This window comes from Procambarus clarkii, chromosome 80 (assembly GCF_040958095.1).
Source record: "Procambarus clarkii isolate CNS0578487 chromosome 80, FALCON_Pclarkii_2.0, whole genome shotgun sequence".
In the NCBI taxonomy this organism is placed as follows: domain Eukaryota; kingdom Metazoa; phylum Arthropoda; class Malacostraca; order Decapoda; family Cambaridae; genus Procambarus; species Procambarus clarkii.
In genome coordinates, this window is record NC_091229.1 from 3,767,565 (window position 1) to 3,786,621 (window position 19,057).

Here is a 19,057-nt window from a genome sequence, read left to right on the forward strand (position 1 = left end):
GTAAATGTAAATAATTTTACCTTGCACCTAGATCCACCAAGCCTGTATGGCGCGCATTTCAGTACTTCGGAAATCTAGAACTATCTAGAATCTCTAATCTGCAATGAAACAATACATATTATTGCACTTACCAAAACATGGATGAATGTAGAAAATACAGAACTATTGGCTGAATATCTAATAAATGGATTTAATCTATTTCACACAGATAGATATATTAGACCGTGTATGTTAGGTAATACCTAACATACACGCCTCCACACACACTACATTTGAAATGTAGTCTCGAAAAGACTACATTTCAACAAAAACGTGCCACAGACCAGTCACAAGACTGAACCTCGTCGAGGCCAAACGTCTAAATGAGAGCATGAACAAGAAAGAAATAATTTTTTAACATCAGGTATCGTACACACACTGAATGCACCTGCAGACACACAACAAGCACTATCAATATAGCAAAGATTACTCCATAAAAAAATAATTAAATTATTGACCAACATGAAAGAGGGTTAGCCAACATGAGAGGGTTGTGTTGATTGCCTGAAAATATTTAAATTGTTTAATGTATTGAATGGCATTTTTCAAGTTACAACATTTTTTAAATTACTGAACTAGGTTCTAGGCTTTGCTAGGCTTAATTCAATTATTACAGATGAGCCTAACCTAGCCTAGAACCCAGCGGGTTTTTTTCCTATTGGAGAGTGTTGTACATGCTGCTATGGCGGTGTGTCCACTCACAAGATTAGTGGCGCTGCCCAATAAACTCGCCCCCTCGTGGCAAAATTTAAAAAAATTTAGAACCTAGTTCAGTAATTTAAAAAATGTAACTTGAAAAATGCCATTCAATACATTAAACAATTTAAATAATTTCAAGCAATCAACACAACCTTCTCATGTTGGCTAACCCTCAGCAGTGCTCAGGCCCCTGTGCCCAGGCCCTGGGGCCTGAGTCCTCAGTTCCATACACTAGCACTGCCAGGCCTCGCCTCCACATACACTAGCACTTCCAGGCCTCGCCTCCACATACACCAGCACTGCCCCTCGCCTCCACATACACTAGCACTGCCAGGCCTCGCCTCCACATACACCAGCACTGCCCCTCGCCTCCACATACACTAGCACTGCCCCTCGCCTCCACATACACTAGCACTGCCCCTCGCCTCCACATACACTAGCACTGCCCCTCGCCTCCACATACACCAGCACTGCCCCTCGCCTCCACATACACCAGCACTGCCCCTCGCCTCCACATACACTAGCACTGCCAGGCCTCGCCTCCACATACACCAGCACTGCCCCTCGCCTCCACATACACTATAGCACTACCAGGCCTCGCCTCCACATACACTAGCACTGCCCCTCGCCTCCACATACACCAGCACTGCCCCTCGCCTCCACATACACTAGCACTGCCCCTCGCCTCCACATACACCAGCACTGCCCCTCGCCTCCACATACACTAGCACTGCCAGGCCTCGCCTCCACATACACCAGCACTGCCCCTCGCCTCCACATACACTATAGCACTACCAGGCCTCGCCTCCACATACACTAGCACTGCCCCTCGCCTCCACATACACCAGCACTGCCCCTCGCCTCCACATACACTAGCACTGCCCCTCGCCTCCACATACACCAGCACTGCCCCTCGCCTCCACATACACTAGCACTGCCAGGCCTCGCCTCCACATACACCAGCACTGCCCCTCGCCTCCACATACACTATAGCACTACCAGGCCTCCCCTCCACATACACTAGCACTGCCCCTCGCCTCCACATACACCAGCACTGCCCCTCGCCTCCACATACACTAGCACTGCCCCTCGCCTCCACATACACCAGCACTGCCCCTCGCCTCCACATACACTAGCACTGCCAGGCCTCGCCTCCACATACACCAGCACTGCCCCTCGCCTCCACATACACTAGCACTGCCCCTCGCCTCCACATACACCAGCACTGCCCCTCGCCTCCACATACACCAGCACTGCCCCTCGCCTCCACATACACTATAGCACTACCAGGCCTCGCCTCCACATACACCAGCACTGCCCCTCGCCTCCACATACACCAGCACTGCCCCTCGCCTCCACATATACCAGCACTGCCCCTCGCCTCCACATACACCAGCACTGCCCGGCCTCGCCTACACATACACAGCACTGTAGCCAGCACTAGAATCTAATAATATAATAAAATATAAGTGTTTACTTACGATAATATTTGCATGAAGCGTTTGTCCTCTGTCCGCTGACTGCACTGACGACAAAATGGCCGCTCTGTTGATACTAGCGGGAATGATGCTGTGACGTCACAGATGAGGGCAGCAATGCGCATTTCGTCCCTCGACCCTTAATCATTCCCTCGTATATATAATTGGCGAGACAATTTACTTATCATTTACTTATCTTAGTTACCAAATAGGGGATATTTGGCTAAGATTTCTGGTAGCAGATCGTTTTGAATGAAATATTTAAACATCTCTGGAACATTTATTATAAAATTGTCTCTGAATTCAATTCAATTCAATTGAAGTCTTTTGGCACTCCATCACATAGTGACAGACGGTATGCTTGTTGACCCAGTTTATATTTGGTTAGGTCTACATCAGCAGATAATTAGAAATCCCAGAGACAGTTGAAACACAGTTTAAGCCGAACAGTAGTAACATCTAGAAGTCTGCTGATTTTATTGGATGATCCATAGATGTGTGGCTCCTCTTGCATGATAGTATGATGATAGATGGAATTACTGGTGTCAATTTCACTTTGCCTCAGATCTACAAGATCTTGTTGAAGTTATCGGTGTACTGCTGCTCTCAGATTGCTCATTGACAATCCAAGGCTACACTCATACGTCTCCTTTAAAGGCAGATTCTTTGGCTAACTTATCAGCTCTATCATGCATTTGGAGGCCAACATGAGATGGAGACCACATGAAATGGACTCTGTTACCATCCTTAATAATTTTGTTGTATTTGTGCCTAGCTTCGGACACGAGCATGTTACAGTTATGTCTTAAAGAGTTGAGAGCATTTAAGGATGATAAGGAGTCACTTACAATTAATGTATCAAGTTTGGAGACTTGTACACATTTCAGTGCAAGGAGCATGCAAATAGTTCAGTCTGAAAGGTAGAGGCCCAATTGTTTATACGGACTCCCCACTCAAAGTATAGGCCATCGCCCATTGTTAGAACAACTGCACTTCCAGTTGCACCCGTGGTGCGGTGTAGGGAACCATCAGTGTATATGATTTGAGAGAGAGAATGCTCTGTGGACAGAGCATCAATATGGCTTAAGGCGTTTAGCTTTGCCTCAAGACGAAGTTTGGGCTGATTTCTAATTTGCTTCTTGGGTGGAAAGGGAGGGATTAAAACTGGAAAGGGTGTAACCTCCCACGGTGCAGGAAAGTGCCGTTGTTGTTTCTCTTGGTACAAATCATGAACCTGATACATTCTGAGTTGAGTTCCAGTTTTTGTTATCCATTTGGAACAATGCTGATCTTCAATAAAGAAATTCTGGAGGGCTTCTGTGCAAGGACTAGGATGAGTTAGCCTAAGCATTTTAATACTAATTTGACAGTTAATTTCAGTAACACGATCAACAACGCTCGGAATATTAAGTTCCTTTCTCATATTAAGTATCTTTTGTTGTACGAGGGCAACCAAGGATTATCCTCAAGGCTTCGTTCTGCAATTTTTCAAGCCCTCCAAGCTTTCTTTCAGGCATCAAAACAAGCAGAGGTGCAGCATAATCCACTAAAGATCTGATGTATGCAAGGTACATCATTTTGACAATTCTGACATTGGCACCATAGCCTGAGTGATAACCTGCAACAGCCTTGAGAGCTCGGAGCCTCTCTTTATACTGACGACAGAGTGTGAATACAACAGGACTATACAGTGGCACCTCAAGGCCAAGGTATTTGAATCTGTTTACATAGTCAAGCTGGGAGCCATCAGACAATTGCATCTTGCGAACAGCTCCTCCCTGCCTGGGTGGGCGCCGATTTAGTATCTTTGTTTTCTCTGCTGAGATAATTAAACCTAGGTCCTGACATGAGTCTAATACAGAGTTAAGAGTGTTCTGCATGTTAGCATACCCAGTGGTGTGTATCATTATATCATCAGCATACCCAGTGGTGTGTATCTATATCATCATCATACCCAGTTGTGTGTATCATTATATCATCAGCATACCCAGTTGTGTGTATCATTATATCATAGGCATACCCAGTTATGTGTATCATTATATCATCAGCATACACAGTGGTGTGTATCATTATATCATCGGCATACCCAGTTGTGTGTATCATTATATCATCAGCATACCCAGTGGTGTGTATCATTATATCATCGGCATACCCAGTTGTGTGTATCATTATATCATCAGCATACCCAGTTGTGTGTATCATTATATCATCAGCATACCCAGTGGTGTGTATCATTATATCATCAGCATAGCTATAATGATGTGGACGTTGGGTTTGCTCGGTACAAAGTTTAACAGCGTGTTTATTAAGGTATTAAATAAGGTAGGAGTGAGGACACCTTCCTGTGAGGTACCTAGTTCGAAGTCTCTTGTTATCATTAATAATTTTGTTGTATTTGTGTCTAGCTTCAGACACGTGCATGTTTCAGTATGTCTTAAAGAGTTGAGAGCAATTAAGGATGATAAAAAGTCACAATTAATGTATCAGTTTAGAGACTTGTTCACATTTCAGTGCAAGAAGCAAGGAAAATAGTTCGGATTGAAGGGGGTAGAGGCCCAGTTGTTTATACGGACTCCCCACTCATAAAATAAGCTTTTGATACAGTGCCACATAAAAGACTGATTAAAAGATAGAGGCTCACTATATTGTGGATTCTATATTAAGCTGAATTAGGGCATGGCTATACCAAAGGAATCAAAGATTTATAATCAATGGGGTTAAGTCGCAACACATGGTTTTACACATGGCCGTTCATGTTTAACAAATTTGCTCTCTTTTTATTCCAGCATAGTTGAGGCAGTTGATAGTGGTAAGGATTGTGATGTTGTGTACCTTGACTTTAGCAAAGCTTTTGATGCAGTGCCACATGAAACAATGTTGACCTTCAATAAAGACATTCTGGAAGGCTTCTGTGCAAGAGTTAGGATGAGCTAGCCTTAGCATTTTTATACCAATTTGACAGTTAATTTCAGTAACACGATAAACAACGCTCGGAATATTAAGTTCCTTCCTCATGTTAAGTATCTTTGTGGTACGAGGGGCATCCAAAGATTATCTTTAAGGCTTCGTTCTGCAAGTTTTCAAGCCCTTTAAGCTTTCTTTCAGTCATCAAGGCAAGCAGAGCTGCAGCATAATCCACTAAAGATCTGATGTATGCAAGGTACATCATTTTGACAATTGTAACATTGGCACCATAGCCTGAGTGATAACCTGCAACATCTCCAAGAGGGCTTATGGAGCCTCTCTTTATACTGACGACAGAGTTTGAATACAAAAGGACAATACAAGGCAAGTTTTAAGGTATTTGAATCTGTTAACATAGTCAAGCTGGGAGCCATCATACAGTTGCATCTTGTGAACAGCTCCTCCCTGCCTGGGTGGACACCCGTTTAGTATCTTTGTTTCCTCTGCTGAGATATGACTAAACCTAAGTCCTGACATGAGACTAATACAGAGTTAAGAGTGTTCTGCATGTTAGCATAACAAGTAATGTGTATCATTATATCATCAGCATACCCAGTAGTATCATTTTATCATCATGTATGATGATACATGATACAAGGAGGTCTAAATTGATCGATCAAACGATCTAAATTGGGTACTGAAATATGGTCAAAAGATTGGGGGAGGCCGTTTAATACTGACAAATGTAAGGTTTAAAGGATAGGTAATGACGATAGATTGAGTTATAAGATATAAGCTAGATGCATGCATGGTGCTGAGATTATGAAGTCGAATTATGAAAGGGATCTAGGAGTTATGATTAGTAAGAATTTAAAAAAAACAAAAATCAATGAATAAATGTTCGTAATAAGGCAAACAGAACATTGGGATTTATGTATTGAAACATTAGTAATAATGATTAAGATATCGGTTCATTGTTCTTCAGATATATCTTGCTCTGGGTAGGCTCCATTTAGATATATATGCACTTCACTTTTGGTCACAGTATATCCACATCATGGTTATAAATTTACTAGAATGCGTCCAGCGGAGGATAACAAAGTTAATACCCCAAAATAGAAACCTGTCATATGAAGAAAGATTGTCAAAGCGTAAATTACATTCTCTAGAAAGACAAAGAATTATAGCTAGGTGACATGTGGTTTATGTTTTTGTTGATGTGTTTCTATATTTTCATAAATAAAGCATGCTTAGTGTCTTATTCCAAGTTTTACGACAATTTTACAAGGTTTAAAATATAAAGCTCAATATATTTCAGCTTTTTTATACCGGAATTATATGTTAATATAACATTATAATAACGTAACGATGTCGTGGAAATAACGTCATATTGACGACATATAAATGTTATATTTATGTTATAAGAACGTAAATTGGATAGGTTTACATAAAGTAAACAAAAAAAATGAAATGTTGACTGAAAATTGTTTATTTTTATATATAAAGCATGAAAACATTATAATTCCATAGCATTCACTACTATTTTTGAATTTTTACATAAATCTTAAAAAACTGTGTCTCAAGAATACATGTTTTTAGTTATATCTAGTGGTTTTAAGAACGTCAGAAATACGTATTTATGTCAAATGTTAGAGTATTACCTTTGTGGCACCATTTAAAAACGTTCACAAATGTTCTGTGTTTGCTGGGCTGTTGACTATTTAGAACTGGAAAGTTATCTCCAAGTTGCTAAAAACAAATTTGAGCAAATTAAAGCTCACATAACACAATATTTGTCTGAACTCAATAGGACACAAATTACCGAAACAGACCTAGATGGTATCATATGAGATTTAGCTCAGTATGAAGATGATGTACAGGTTAAATTGCAACCCTTCACCAAGTTGATTGTTAAAAATAATGTAGCCACAGCTTCTATAAATCCTCAACAACAAGAAGTTAAATTACCACTGATCAGTCTACCAACATTCTCTGGTAGTGAAAAAGAAAGTTGGGATGATTTTTGGAATAAGTTAGTAGATGCCATAGACTCTAAAACAAAAATTCCCAAGACTACTAAGTTCACATATATCCAAGGTCAACTCAGAGATAAAGCTTTGAAAGTGATTTCGAATCTTACTTTGACCAGTGATAGTTATGACTTAGCAGTCCAATTGCTTAAGAGCAATTACGACAATCATGAGAGAACTATTACCATTTTAGTCCAAAAATTGTTGGACCTACCAATTGCAAATAATTCTACAGATTCACTTCAAATCTTTCGGTTATAACTGAGTCTTTACTTAAGGCCTTAAGCCTCAAATTTGATGTCAAAACTGTGGATTGGATGACTAAAGTAGTTATAAGACGTAAACTACCCAGTGAAACACTGGATAAATTGTGTACTTTGTACAATAAAGTTTCTTTAACTGTAACAGAAATTACTGAAGGTTTATGCTCTTTAGTCGAACGACAATGAGCTAATCAGGATGGGAAAGGTAGTTTAACATAGTCTACTAATACTCATCGTAAACCTCAAGGCAACAAATCAGTTGCAATTAAACCTAAACAGGGTAAGGTAAACCAACTCCCAACTGGAGGAATAATAATGTAGGTACCTATACAGTTAACCCTACGAACCCATTGGTGAGGACACCTTCTGAAACTTCTACTATGAAGAGTAAGTGTTTGTTCTGTCAAGAAGAACATAACCCTTACCAGTGTAATAAATACTCTGATAACAATTCGAGTATCAAACATCTCAAAGAACTGCACAGATGCACCAAATGTATGGGATCTCATAGAACCCAACAACTATACGGTTGTTCTACGTAGGTGCATAAAATGCTATAAAGGGCAACATCACTCTACACTGTGTGGAGAAACCCAACAGAGATCAACAAATCATTCTGAGGGTCCAAGTAAATCCATGACAATGCAATACTGCAAAGTGCATCAAGAAATAAATGTACTTGCAACCGAGTCGGGTAATAACACTACATTACCCACAGATCAATTAAAAAGAATAAACAAGAAATCTAGGATTAACGCTCATGGTCTTTTTGACCAAGGTTCACATAAGACCTTTATTACACAACACTTAGTTGAGCAGTTGAAATTGAAAACTGCTAATCAGGTGAAATTAAATATATCTGAATTCTTGACAAATAGTGAACCTCGTAACTACCAAGTTGTTAAATTGTTGGTAGATTTGATTTCTTCTGATTTGCAGGTTACGAGTCTTAGTCACACTGTTAAACATCTGAAATGCAGCGTCGTGAGGCTAGCTGATTACAAAATAAATTCAGATTGTCTCAGTGACGTTGGGATCCTTATTGAAGCTGATTACTATTATAGATTTATAACTGGATGCACTAGACAACAAGGTATGAATTTATTGTTATTGGCTGGAGGCAAGTTGCTAGCAGGACCAGTGCTTTTCCAGCAAAATTCTACAAAACTGTCAAACAACCAAATAATTCTATAGTGGCATGACTAGGCTCTGAACAGTTACCCCTACAGATCAGAGACATATCTGAGGATGATGAGTCTAGTCCCCTCGTGCATAAATTATGGGATTTAGACACCTTGGGTATAGTACCTGAAATGCCTAGTCCAGACGACACATGGACTTACCAGCAATACCTTGATACTGTTGTGTACAAAGACAAACAGTTTTGTTTGAAGCTGCCATGGAAGTTGTGACGGTGTTCCCCCCCTTATATTTCTCCCACGCCTGCTGTAAGAGTCATGTCCACTTTACCCGAGCGTTCTCTACGATGCAGGCATCAGTTTGATATATGTGGGAGAGTGTAGTGTTCTCGAAGTGGCGAGAAATTTGTAAAAGAAGAGTATTTTGGCCTGTGGTTTAGGCCCTTTAGGAAGCCAATATGGCGCTGGCTCTTCTGTTTTGCCGCCAAAACTGTGTGACATCAGTGACACCTGATTGGTCACCGACAGCGACGTGGCACAGGGAGCCAATGAAAACCTCCCGTGGCGAATATGACGTCACGAAGGAAGGGGGGTCCGGTCAGTGCGCGACTCTGGCGCCATTAGTCTAAGACAGCACGTCAAGGAGGTCGGACGTGCGCTGGGGGGTCCTGTCAGTTGGACCGTTTACCCCGTCTCCGGAGGATTTACGCATCACCCGTGGTCTGCCAACACCTGTGGGGTCTTCCTTTGTTCATGTGTTGGACCAGAGAAGGAATTGACAGAATATTGAGCATCAAGTGCTCCATGGACAGGTGTTGTGCAAGAGTGGAGTCTAGGCAGCGACGTATGTGATGGCTGATAGCTTTACAGTGATGACGTAGTGGCTGGACCAATCCTCCATGAGGGAATCAGTCGGACACGACACGTCAAGGTGGACGGATGTGTGAAGTTTGATCCTGTCAATCTGACAGTAATACAGTACGCCACTCCCGTGGATCTTACGCGTCACCCGTAGTCTGCCAGTACGCCGGGAGGTCTTCCTTCATTCCATGTGCGGACCGAAGAGGGAATTGACGGAATATTGAGCATCAAGTGCTCCAGGGTCGGGTGCTGTGCAGGTGGAGTCTAGGCAGTATCGTCTGGGACGTCTGATAGCTTCACAGTGACAACATAGCGGCTGGGCCAATCCACTGGGAAGCAGTGAAAGAAGACACTAATCGGGACTCCGAACGACTGCAGCCGAGACGTAGGCAGGCAGCCGTAATTGGGAGGAGAAGTTGATGGCCGGGAGACCGACTCCAACCCTACAAGACGTGGAGGAGGGGCACAGACCCGCGGAGGACAGAGCACGGAGACGACGCGTTTATTTTGGGACGTTGATTGAGTTCCTGGAGGACACGACAGGGTGTGTGTGGGGGCGTTCCCTACACGAGGCAGGAGCCTGGACCAGGAGCTACAACTCAACTCTCACCGGAGGATAGGTGGAAGTAGGTGATTCTAGTTTCCCTCCCAATTCCCCTTTAGTCAGCTACATTATTTAGCCAGAGTATTTTGTATGTCATGAGCAAGGCTCACCTATGTCACAGTAAGGCACCAGTGTGCAGTGGGGCTTCATAGAGCACTCACGGTATTTATTATTATTGGTGTGTGCAGGCACCCGGAGTAATTGATGAATTTACTGTGTTGATAATGTCTTTCACGAGACTTTAATATGATATGATTAACTTTAATATGAGAGAATATATATATATATATATATATATATATATATATATATATATATATATATATATATATATATATATATATATATATATATATATATATATATATATATAAATGTGCCAGTATTTGGTGTTAGGCTATGTGCCCAGTAACTATATTATTACTATTATTGATGTCTATGATTTATCTATATATATATATATATATATATATATATATATATATATATATATATATATATATATATAGGAATATAGGGAAGGGAGTACCACCTCTAGCTGGAAGAAGGGGGACCCATAGCCTCGGAGGAAACCACGCATAACGCATTAGAGGGAATGTTTAGATCCCCTCCAACACAGTTTCTGTGTGCTTTTCTCCTACCACCCCCTTCCTTAAATATTTTTTGTGCTTTATTATGCATTTGATGCATATATATATATATATATATATATATATATATATATATATATATATATATATATATATATATATATATATATATGTATATATATATATATATATATATATATATATATATATATATATATATATATATATATATGTGTGCGGAAAATCCACAGAGAAATATGAAATGAGGTGAACGTTTCGGCTTTGTTAAAGCCTTTGTCAACACCAGACTGACTAAGGAGAAGGGAGAAGGGGAAGATATATAGGCCGACACCTGACCACCCCATCCCAAGGGTTGGTCAGGTGTAATTAACCAAAAACAGGTATAGCTTAGCTTAAAATGGTCAAAGAGGATTAAGCGGTCAGAGAATAAGGAAAAAAGGTTAAAGAAAAGCCTCATTAACACACAATATATGAATATACAATTATAATGAGACATTGTAAGCCTCTCTATCAGAGTTGTTTCTTAAACTGTTGTGCAATATTATAACTTAAAAATGGATCAAGTTTGTACATTCCAGTACTAACATTAAGAAGATTTGGACACTGACTGATTAGAGCAGACTCAATCAAATTCCGTTCCACGAAATCCCCACAATTGGTAATGCTTTTTGCACCATTCCACTTAATATTGTGATCGCATAAACTCGTATGTAGATACAATGCATTAGACGTTTGGGCAGTTCTAATACTATAAGCATGTTGTGACAACCGCAATTGTAAGGACTTTCCTGTTTGTCCAAGGTACACAGAATCATACACAACGCGGGCCTGTCCAAGGTACACAGATTCTGGTGTGTCCAAGGTACACACCAGAATCATACACTTGGTACACTATATCCAATCCAAGGTACACTTGGATTCTGGTGTGTCCAAGGTACACAGATTCTGTGTACCTTGGACAAACAGGAAAGTCCTTACAATTGCGGTTGTCACAACATGCTTATAGTATTAGAACTGCCCAAACGTCTAATGCATTGTATCTACATACGAGTTTATGCGATCACAATATTAACTGGAATGGTGCAAAAAGCATTACCAATTGTGGGGATTTCGTGGAACGGAATTTGATTGAGTCTGCTCTAATCAGTCAGTGTCCAAATCTTCTTAATGTTAGTACTGGTATGTACAAACTTGATCCATTTTTAAGTTATAATATTGCACAACAGTTTAAGAAACAACTCTGATAGAGAGGCTTACAATGTCTCATTATAATTGTATATTCATATATTGTGTGTTCATGAGGCTTTTCTTTAATCTTTTTTCCTTATTCTCTGACCGCTTAATCCTCTTTGACCATTTTAAGCTAAGCTATACCTGTTTTTGGTTAATTACACCTGACCAACCCTTGGGATGGGGTGGTCAGGTGTCGGCCTATATATCTTCCCCTTCTCCCTTCTCCTTAGTCAGTCTGGTGTTGACAAAGGCTTTAACAAAGCCGAAACGTTCACCTCATTTCATATTTCTCTGTGGATTTTCCGCATAAAATGATCAGTGTTTTGTGATCGTCAATTGCATATATATATATATATATATATATATATATATATATATATATATATATATATATATATATATATATATATATATATATATATATATATATATATATATATATATATATATATATATATATATATATATATATATATATATATATATATATATATATATATATATATATATATATATATATATATATATATATATATATATATATATAAATATATATATATATATAAATATATATATATATATATATATATATATATATATATATATATATATATATATATATATATATATATATATATATATATATATATATATATATATATATATATATAAATATATATATATATATAAATATATATATATATATATATATATATATATATATATATATATATATATATATATATATATATATATATATATATATATATATATATATATATATATATATATATATATATATATATATATATATATATATATATATATATATATATATATATATATATGTCTATGCTTGTGTATTGAATAATCATTCATGTGTGCAGTGATTAATTGTGTTATCGCCTACGAGAGGAATTACTGAATCTAAAAACAGTACCGTGGTTAAGTGCATTCATTGTAATTATTATTAAGTACAGTGCATTACTCTAGTACAGTGAAATATCACGTTGAGTGCTGTAGGAATGAGTTATTGAACTTGATATCAGTGTGGTGATTCATTGCATTCTATTTGCCATTATAGAAATATTGTGTTGATGACAAATATAGTGATTCATGCTAATTTAAAGAAACAGAGCGCGTGACGCTAGGAAAACAAGCAATAAACGTTCACACGGCGAGAAGGGCACGGCTCGGCTGATTATGACATTGACGAGCAGGGGGAGTGTTACCCTCTAGGTGCGCCTCGATATATATATATGAAGAGGGAGTGAATTTCTGCAGTGTACTTGATTGTTGATGGATACGGATATAATACTTTGAATATTTTTAAGTAAAATACAAAATACCTTGGTGTTTATATCATCCCCTCCATATTTCTTGTGGCTATATAATACATGAAAGGAAATAGAGTGATAGAAATAAATACCTGCCTGATATCAGATCTATTGAGTGTGTTCTTGCCACTGCTACCACAATTCAACAAAACCACTGACGTGTTACTGGACACGGGAAACACCAGTTGGCGACCTTGTGGTTAGTAGTAGAGCCTAGTGTAGGGGGCGGGCACACATGCTGTAAAGAGAACAAGCTGTGTTCTCACTCATTCTCGATCAGAGGCCGGTTGGGATTGACTGGGATACTCTCCTGGCGTACAGTGGCGCCACGAGGATAGAGTGAAGACCCGCAGGGCTACGGTGAGTGACCTTGGGTATACTGTTACTCGCCCCTCTTATTACGGTGAACCCCGACAAAGTTGAATCATCCACAACTTCCAGTAAATTATTTGATGGCAGCATCCCAATTAAAATCTCAGTTAGATAGGTTACAGAAACAACCTGATAAATTGAAACTGTACCATGGATTGATACAACAACAATGTAACAATAAATTTATAGAAGTTGTTGATAAAGATGATCACAAAACAGGGCATTATTTACCACATCATGCTGTCATTAAAGAGTCAGTGACGACATCAATTAGAATAGTCTTCAACTGCAGTGCGAAAAAATAAAGGCAGACAGCTTATCATTAAATGTTTGTCTACAAACTAAACCTAGCCTAACTCAAATGTAACAAGATGTACTGTTGCAATTTCACTCTGGCATTTTTGCCTATACTGCAGATATCAGTAAAGCTTTTTTTAAGACTAGGCTTGCAAGAAGAGGATCATGACTTTACTAAATTTCTCTGAGCAAAGGATCCACAAGATCCTAATAGTTATGTCATCACCTACTGGTTTGCTTCAGTACTATTCGGAGCCATGTCTTCACCATTTTTACTCCAAGCTACCTTGGATACTCATTTGAAGAAATCTAAGAGTTCCTATAAGGCTGAAACTAGTAACAACCTGTATGTGGACAACATCCAGGCTTATGATGAAAATAAATTGGTAGAAATTTACCATGAGGTTAACCATGAATTGCTAGGAGTCAATATGCCATTGCAATCGTGGGCCCCTAATAACCAACAATTAAACCAGATAATCGAAAAAGAATTTCTCGACTATGAGGTACCTAAAAAATTAAAGGTTCTAGGCATGGAATGGAGCACGTCTACTGATGAGTTGAATATCAAGTCAGTGGAAAGTAACAAATCACCCCTAACTATGAGAAAGTTACTCTCATATGTCAGTCTACCATTTGACCCTTTGGGCTTAATTAGTTCTATTTTAATTAAGGGTAAACTCCTCATGCAGGAGTGCTGACCAAAAAAACATGGGTTGAGATGATCCATTACCAATCGAGCTGCAAGACAAATGGCAGACATTAACTATGGAATTCAATAAACTAAGAGTTCTGAAATTTCCACTAAATGCCTTAGAACAGAACTTATGCTCCAATTTACATGTGTTCTGCGATGCCTTCCGCAAAGCATATGGCACAGTAGCCTATTTAGTTAATACACAACAGTCATTTCTACTTACTTGAAAGGCAAGAGTAGCCCCAATTAAAAGGTGGTCTTTACCCCCAAGTGGAGCGGACTGCTTTCTTAGTGGGAGTAAGGTTGGCTCATTGCCTGACCAAGACACACAGTAATATTTACTTTGGTGAGATAGTAGTGTGGTCAGACAATGAAGCAGCCTTACAATGGGTAAGAAATAATAACAACAAAACTTCTTATGTTAGCAACCAAATTAGGGAAATACATGAACTATCTGCTGGATATAAATTGAGACATGTCCCCGCTAAGGACAATCCTGCTGATTACATAGCAAGAGGTTTAACACTAAAACAGTTAGTTAAAGCTCAGTTGTGGTTTAATGGACCCCCATGGCTTATTAGTGGTCAGTGACATAAACAAAAGCTACAAGTCATAGTGACCAACATCACTACACCCACGGTGGAACCAGAACCTCCTCGGGCTTTGGCTATCAAACCTTATCATTACTCTAGTTTAGGTAAGTTTCTGAAAGTAACAGAAATTGTATTCGACTTTCTCAAGAAGATAGGGATCAAACCTCGATTCCCAGTCCTATCAAATATTGGATCAAACGAGCTCAACAAGAGACTTATGGGAGTGAATAAGAGAATCTTTCAGATAAGCTGGCTAAGTCTCTGGGCATTTGGTATGTTTCAAATAACCACAATATATTAGGGTGTGGAGGACGTCTGCTTCATGCAGAGATTGATTTGAAAACAAAAAATCCTATACTTTTACCATGTCACCACATCATAACTAAACTTATAGTTTACATCACCATCAATATGGCACTCTTTTACATGGTATAGTGTTAGACACTCACTGATCTTAGACAGAAATTCTGGCTTCCCAAGGTCGCCTAACTGTTAAATCACTTATTAAATCTTGTGTAGTTTGTCGGAGGTATGATGCTCGAGTGTGTCCTTACCCAGGACCTCCACCACTCCCCAAGGAGCGAGTTTAAACAGTCTCCGTGGTGTAGTGGTAAGACACTCGCCTGGCGTTCCGCGAGCGCTATGTCATGGGTTCGTTTCCTGGCCGGGGAGGATTTACTGGGCGCAAATCCTTAACTGTAGCCTCTGTTTAACGCAACAGTAAAATGTGTACTTGGATGAAAAAACGATTCTTCGCGGCAGGGGATCGTATTCCAGGGACCTGCCCGAAACGCTACGCGTACTAGTGGCTGTACAAGAATGTAACAACTCTTGTATATATCTCAAAAAAAAAAAAAAAAATTGTCCACCTTCGTCTTTTTGAGATCACAGGTCTTGACCACACGGGAGCTTTAATTTTAACAGGCACTCCAGAAAATATTCCGGTGAAAGCCTATATATGCCTTTTCACGTGTGCAGCCACATGAGGCATACACTTAGAAGTAACTTCTGACCTGAGTGCAGATGCCTTGATCCAAGCTTTTCGTAGACTTGCTGCACACAGATCCTGCCCCAAATTGATGATCTCAGATAATGGATCAAATTGTGTAGCCAGAGAAGCATGCTTATGAGAGATATGGAATCATCCAGAAGTACAGTCAGTACTAAAACAGAGACAGTGCCACTGGAAGTTTATACCTCCAAGAGCCCCGTGGCAAGGTGGTTTTTATGAGCGAATGGTGGGAACTGTCATGAAATTGCCTAAGAAAGGCCTTACACCCACAGAAAATTAATCTCACTGAACTACAAACCCTTGTCACAGAAACCGAGGTGGCAGTCAATAACAGACCATTAACCTACCTTTCAGATGACTTCTCCCAAAGAGAACCCCTGAGTCCCTCTCATTTGATTCATTGTCGTCTTCTGAGCCCTCTAATATCAATAGCAGACAAGGATCCAGCTGACCCTTCACATGTTAATAGAAGTGACTAGGTGGAAAGTTGTAAATAACTTTCAAGGGTAATAGGGAAATGGAATGAAGTATGGACTCGTGAATCTCTCACCGCTTTGAGAGAATACCATTATGGAGCTACGAGTTCCTATAATAAAGTTCAACTAAAACCAGGAGACCTAGTCCTAGTTGACAGTGATGGATCCAGGTTAGATTGGCCTATAGGCAAGACTGTCGATGTCCACCAAGGTCACCAAGGTATCATACGAATTTTAAAAGTTCAGTGTCGAGGCACTACTACCTTGAAAATATTGGAAAAGTTGGTACCTCTAGAATTAGCTGAGCAGGAATGTTCAACAGAGTCAACTTTACCACAAGTTTCAGAAAACAGGGATGCTGTTCAACAGAATACACGACCATCTAGAGTTGATGCTCGACAATGTAAATTGAAACTTCAACAATACTTTAATTCTGACTAAATGCAGATAACATGTCATTCGAATTTAAGTCGATCATGATGATACGGTCATGGGTTGATGCCCAGCAACTCAACAGTTGCAAGTCACTATGACCCTAGACAGTGACCTCACTGTAGATTTGAAGTCTTCTTGATCTTGAATGACATGATAAGATAACAATTTATAATCTATTTTCATGTGTAGTCTTGTGGAACACAGCCTATACATTAATATCATCTATTCTTGAGTGTTTCTGAGTTTACAGAACCATTCGGTGACTGAGTAATTTAACCCTTACACGTCAGAAAGACACAAGTCATAGATCTATCGTAGATTTATAAAGTTCTTGTTTTTAGATGATGTAACACTTTAATGTTATTACATTTAATTTATGTTCCCCATAAAGACTTTAAGTCTAATCTGCTATAGCAGATTCGGGACATCCGTTATGTGCGTACTAACGTACTAATCTATTAACTTTATGATAAAATTTCAGGACAGGGATAGGTACATCAGTACTCAACAGTGAACTGTGACCCGAGATTCCCCCCACCCCCGAGTTATGTTGGAAATAACCAACATTTTATCCTCATTTAGTTACTAACACTAGCATTTACTAACAATACTAATTCGTAGAATTAATACAATTATTGTTTTCTATTGTGATGCAATATTCTGCCATATCCTTCCTAGTCTCCATGATGCCGTGAGGTAGCGTCAGGCTGAAACATGAAATATTTCACATTTTGTTGGAATTTTCCTGAGTCCAGTTATTTGCTCCTTCTTTCTAATTATAATCTTCTATGAAAGAGTCTGCTTAATTCGCGTACTATTGCATACTAAACTCGATCATTTATTCAAATTAATTACTCTAGTAGATATTACTGCAATGTAAAATAATTTTACGTCGACCCTTCTCGTTTATTTTGTGCAGTTTTAATTCTATCAATTGCCCTGCGAGAAGAGGTATTATAATCTAATATATTTATTCATGACATCAGTAATTGTCATGATTCTGTACTTTCCTAGTTAATTACAAGTAAATAAAACACTTTACGCTCGGGATCACTTTGAAACGCTCTGCGCATGCGTATCCCAGCGGGGGAGAAGGAAGATTTTTTTATTTTTTATTTTTACATGCATAGCATGCAAATTAAATACAATAAAAAACAAGACAAGAACATTAAAAAACATAACAAAACAAAACAAGAAACCACCAACCAGAAGGGCCGATAGCACAGTACAACATATTACAAACACGGTAAATGCACGAGAAATGTAGCATACACCAAGACACAAAAAACAAAACAATGTGAAACAAGCAAGCACAGTAACAGTACAAAACAAAACATCACAAAACAAATCAAACATCAAGAGTAACAATATAAAATATAACAAGAAAATCCCAATATACAGCAAAACAAAAGAAAAATAACAAACAAGTACAACTTGGAATGCAAGCAGAAAACACCAGTGCAAATGTACATCACAGAAACAAGGTATGAATATAAACACTCACACCACACCAACCGCCTCGCAACAAACAAAGGAAGAGGCCCAAAATATACAATAATAACAAACTAGCACTCCATGCAATCAAGAAACGACACATAGTAACATAAACAACAAACAAACAAGCACTGGCCTGAAGGACCGGGAACAAAAACACAACATAAAGGACAACATGAAAATGAATACAAGAAAAACTCACAGCACACAACAAGCAACGCATAAGTAGAACACAGATGGCAAAGTAACAATACAAAAGCAAATACAGGAATATAAACGCCCTCACCAAACACCTGCCTCACAACAAATAAGGGAGAGGCACAGGTACAAAAGACAATAGGGTAAACAAAAGGCCATAGGGGCACACAATTCTACAGTAACATTGAATCAGCTGACATATTTGCCCGGGAACATGACCCGGGGAAACCGCACATTGAACACCTCCCAAATCAGCCAGTTACCCCAAGTGGTCTTACCCTCCAC

At 39.0% G+C, this 19,057-nt stretch overlaps 1 long non-coding RNA gene across 1 annotated transcript in view; it reads right to left on the reverse strand.

The window, feature by feature from the left end:
- LOC138357841 (uncharacterized) overlaps window positions 1-2,274 on the reverse strand; it is a 4,338-nt gene extending 2,064 nt beyond the window's left edge. Inside the window, exons 1-2 of the long non-coding RNA XR_011225157.1 lie at window positions 2,220-2,274; window positions 21-98 (exon numbers count right to left, since the gene is read on the reverse strand). This is a non-coding gene — a long non-coding RNA (uncharacterized lncRNA). The remainder of the gene's footprint in view (window positions 1-20; window positions 99-2,219) is intronic.
- Between the last annotated feature and the right edge of the window lie 16,783 nt (window positions 2,275-19,057).